The following is a 5488-nucleotide window of genomic DNA, read 5'->3' on the forward strand; positions in this document are numbered from 1 at the left end:
AATCCTGCCTTTACAAAATCGTCCCCACGAACAAATTTATCAATCAGTACTGAACACTCAAACACATTCTCTTTGTGGAAGGAACTTAACATTTCTAACGTGAGTGTACATCATTCTACCGCCACCACCACTCATCCATCCCCTTCCAATCATGACTAAGAAGAGTTTTCAATGGATTGTTGGACACAATAAGGCCAGGCTGAGGCAGTGCTGGTCACCCCTGGTATGTAGTCTGACTGCAGGAACTCTACACTGACATGCGCGAAAATTAAGTAGCTAATACGAAAAGTTTTCTTAACAGCGCAACCGTGAAGACAGACTATACGGCAGGGGTCGGCCCGACTGCCGACAAGACCATCGGCTCCTCTCCCGTAACTAACTCTACTTCAGCACAGAACAAATCCCATCAATTGGGCATGTTTTCAGGAACGAAATTTAAATTTCGGTTTATCACACAACTGAGGAGCCTTATGCATGAATTGTATATATTTTCTTCTAAAATTAAGGTTAATATTGGTAAGAATGTGGTGGCATGGTTGGCTTCTGTGTGCCAGGGGTGACCAATACTTCCATCTTGAGGCCTCGGAAAATGGCTCCTGAGAAATCTAAGTTACAGTAACAGGATGAACCATTATCAATATCCCTTGAACTGCGATGGAAATTTTCTAACCAAAAAAATCTTACATTCACATTGCAGAAAAATAAACACTTCACAATGGTTCTGGCAAATAGCAACCAACAAACAATATTATCATTTTTTCAAATTACAAAGATTGTTTTCTTTGCTAAAACATACATGAACAACGGGTTTTGTTAAGGCTCTAGATAGTTAATTTCACTTTCTGGTTCACAAACTGGTCAACATTTTTAGTACATGACACATAGTAACAACGTTGAAAATTTCCTTCGCGCTGCCATCAATAATATAATACAATAATCTTATTGTCCACTGTTTACAAGTAACAGTGATAACTAGTTTTTTACCTTATTCACATGAGAAAAAACTGGATTTAAAAATGTATTTAGACATCTTAAGGCTACTTGGAAATTGTTGTGTTTTTAAATCTTCAAAAGATTGTTATGGTTGCTTGAGAGGATTCCATCGCGGTGTATGCACACACTTCGCATGCAGGCAAGTGTATATGGTCCTGTAAGTGAATCTGTCAGTACAATTTCTGCGATCTGATATTAGTTTCTGAAGAATGGACTTGTTAAAAAAAAACTATGGCAAGTGAGCATGCGACAGTGCTTACCACCAACCACAACACCATGCAAGTGACCAAGCGACGTAAGTACAGAACCGTATCACTTCATATTTCTGAGGTGTCCAAACTACATTATCGTTGTCATACCATGTATGCAACTGTTTCGGGCAGTTACATGACGTAAAACAAACTTCATCTTTCGGGGTTTGGGGGGGGGTCGTGTATAGCAGCTGTCCCCTTTCGGAGTACATTGCAGTTACCATCTTCAGAGTGCACTGTATGCCGACACGTCGAACAGCTTCGACACACGAACCTAAATCTCGGAAGCTCACATATCAGACCGGTAAAATCTGAATAATACCTAGAGTATATTTGAGCATTTAATGAAAGTCTTCTGATGTGACGCTGTGTGGTCTGGTACAAGTTTACTAAGGATTCGGTGGGGCGTGCTGCCCCCCCCCCATATTCAGTATAGAGGAATAAGCCTTCATACCGTGGTACTTCTCTCCACGCTCGGAATATTTTACCCTGAAGATGGAGGCAGCATATGCCTTCGAAACATCGGTAAACGTCTACCAGACTATACACGGCGTCACATCCCAGAAGACATATCTGGCCAAAAAATTTGCCATTAAAACTGATTAATCAGGCATGGATGGGCGCCTGTACATTTACAATACGGTTCTGCGTTTACAGAGTGAGACAGTGGCCGGCCATGTTGAACAGCAAAAACATGCAGCAGGAAGGATGAAAGACCCGTAAAGGAAGAGAGAAACATGAGGGTGCGGCGATCAGATTCCACCAGGGTGCGCTCCAACTGTGTACTCTTGCTACCAGTCCACCGAAACGATCCAATGAAAAGTGTGAACACGAGGAATGTTGTGATGTGACTGAGGGTCGGAGGGGGTTCACACTGCCCTTAATTCGCTCTACACGGCCGAAGAATGAAATACGACTATACAATGTGCCTTATACTGAAAACTACCGCGCGTACTCAATAATTTTGAAACTGAAAGATTTGCAGGAATTCCATTTGGCGTCTCATAACGCGGTATACTATGCACCAACGGGTGGACCTTGAACTGTTCTGTTAGGCAGATCCGGCGTATATAGGTGAATTATAGGAGTCACCCGAAACTCGTGCTACGTTTTCTGCTTGCACGGCTGACACAAGGCGGCCACGGTTAATTATCTTGCCTTTTCTTCTTTGGAGAAGACGTAGTAGCAAGAGTACAACTCTGCCTTGCTCTAAATGGTGCACATGCATACATTAATCAACCCACAAAAAGATGTGTTTAGTTTCATACGGAGGACTCATTTATCCCTGGTTGATTTCATGCTTTTACTGATACGTAATATAAATGCGAAACAAGCAGAAATAGCCAACTAATTACAAAGAAAAATATACTTAACCTAATTGCTTCTCAACGGTCTACTCTTTTTTCTTTTCTCTTGGCAGGTAAAATTAGACAAGTTCTCTTCTCTAACTTCTATTATAAAAAAAAATGAGACCCATAACCCCCCCATTTCCATTAACTTTTTGTTTTAATATTTATTTTGATGCAATCAGTCTTAAGTTGAGTCAAGTAGGCCTAACCTGTGCCCCAAGCTTCAAAATGGTTGAACTGCAGAGAAAAACTTCATAACAATAATCAGCAAATATTACAACTACTATATTCAGCAATGGATGTTTCTCTTGGCCAGCCTCCCACATGCCCATCCAAACGGCTGTAATGGGACGACAGGGTTCGGTCAGGAGAAGAGATCATCAGCCAAATTCAGAACCTTCATCCTTCTACCAATCAGCAGCAACATTACTCATATACGGTGAACTACACAGTGCAAGCAGACCACTACAGAAGCGTCTAGACAGTGTTTTAAGATAAAAAAGCTAGTATAGTTCATCCTAGACCTAGATGCAATACAAACGAGGACAAAGATCCCAAACTCACTGACGCGTGCAGCTAGATCTTGGATAAACATTTGGACAAACTACAAGGTAGCATTAGTAACTGCACTGAGATATGTTGCCGGCGAAAGATTTACACATCTTACTTCAATACCAAACAACTACAATTTACAAATATCAACTTTACAAACTTCCTTATACTTTACTTGTTTTCTTTTTGGTTCCTCATCTCCAGTATACAAAATATTGGATCAATACTTGAGTAAACAACAGTTAAAAATTGTCACGATGCTAAGGAGATTATCAGTAAAAGTCGAGGGGCTGTATTTCAGCAAAATCTTGGGAAGGGAAGGCGAGTTATGTCAACAGACCTGCGCCTAGTAGTGTCTCAAATATGCACAGCGTCAACAAAAAAATGTAGCAACGAAAGGAAAGAGGATGACCCCTCTACTCATGAGAGGAGCCCCAGAGATCTTCAGTTTTTTGACCCCTTCTTCACACGCCCATAATAACAAATACACTTCTACTTAATACTAAAGCACATACCTCTACTATAATCCACTGCTTTTTTGCAACATGGTCAGATCAAAGGGAACATAAAACAAGAATTGAGATTATTAACAAGCAAGCACTAGAAAAAAACAAAAAGAGAACCTTAAACAATATTCGTCAGAAATTGGTAAACAACTTTTATGCATACAAAAGCTGCCTACGAACTAAAAGGAAAACTCATATAACGGATATGATATTACATAATAAAAACTGTTATAATATTAATAACATGTGCCACAAAAATTTTAACGTTTCTGGTTTGGACGAAAACCTTGTAGCAATATTGGATTGTGCACTTAAATTTATCTAACAGGCAAACTGTGGTGAGGATTTCTATTACCTCACTCGAGACGACTAGGACAGCTAAACGTTCACTTGTCTTTACTAATTCACCCCACTATACACATACAGGATGGGCACACTTTCAACTTATCTACAACATCAACTGCCACCTCACCAATAATTTCACCTCCCTGTGCCGCTTTATTTTTGTACCAAAAATTTTCCATCAATAATAAAAGACAACAACAAAAACAGCTCCATTAATCCATCAGTCTGAAGCATATTAGGTCATCCCCTGATTAGGAATTTCACTTTTTTTTTTACACTTTTCAGTGAGAGTTCAAACACCAAGGCATAACATGACTTGGTAACCTTGTAGTTTACATTTTTTTTGGAAACACTTCTGTTGGCAGCACAAACTCTAAACGGGATATGATCCCACAGACATGAGACCTGCACGTTTGTACTTGCGGCTAAGTAGTCAAACAACATAATAAAAACATTTTCAACTTCATATAAAATTACTATAATCTTTTTATTTTTCCAGTGTCTCCTATACAAATAAAAGTGTTTCCCTCCATGTCTCAGCAGGCCAACTCCCTTTCAGCAGAAAACAAACGCTTCCTTTGTGTAGGAATGGCATTCGACCGACCTCATAGGCCTTCTTCATATCCTGTCTCCTTCAAGAAGATAGGCGGTCGTAGGCTTATGATCACTCCCGGTTATTGAGCACACCTTCTTCCCTTACAACCCGCTATCAATTGTCTCTACTCATCAAAATCACCATATTGCTTACTCACCTAGCACAATAAAAGAAAACTTAATACTAGACCATCGAAGAATATTCGTTACTTCGGTCCCCTTTTTCTCTTTTTGCGCAGACAAATAATTGTGTTAACGAGAGGACATTCCTGTTGTTAAGTACGAGCAGTTAAGTACCCATGAAACACCTCAGGATTGTGTAGCAGCACAAAACAGTTGTTTTAGGAAGGTATCGCCCCAACTGCAGTTGCCGTGTGATTGGATTGACACGTCATCATGCATATTCACATCGATACACCCTCCCTCACTGCAAGCACCACTAAGCATCCCCTCTACCCTGCAATCATCCATCAAAAGGGCCAATAATAACACCACTTGGGGGGTAACACGCATGCAGAAACACACATACAAAGCACACTACATATTGTACAGCCTGGCTACATCTTGGCCTGTCCTTCTTACAGATTACAGAGAGAAAAACAGAAGACCACAACTTCTTCACGGTTAAACATGGTCTTACTATTATTTCCTGTGTTTATATTAATTGTTTCTTAACATTATTAAATACAGTACACAACAATACAACATGACAATATTATTCAAGCCCGATGAATTCCATAAAAATACAATTATTGGCAGAGACTTTTAAAACATCAGAAACATTAGTGAGCTCGTATGTTCTTGTATAGGCCCACAGAAAAATACAATGTTCATATACAATTTATATACATTATTACATTTATGTGATGTGGAAAATTGGTACTGGGGGGGGGGGGGA

Source organism: Cryptotermes secundus, unplaced genomic scaffold (assembly GCF_002891405.2).
Source record: "Cryptotermes secundus unplaced genomic scaffold, Csec_1.0 scaffold632, whole genome shotgun sequence".
Taxonomy (NCBI): Eukaryota; Metazoa; Arthropoda; class Insecta; order Blattodea; family Kalotermitidae; genus Cryptotermes; species Cryptotermes secundus.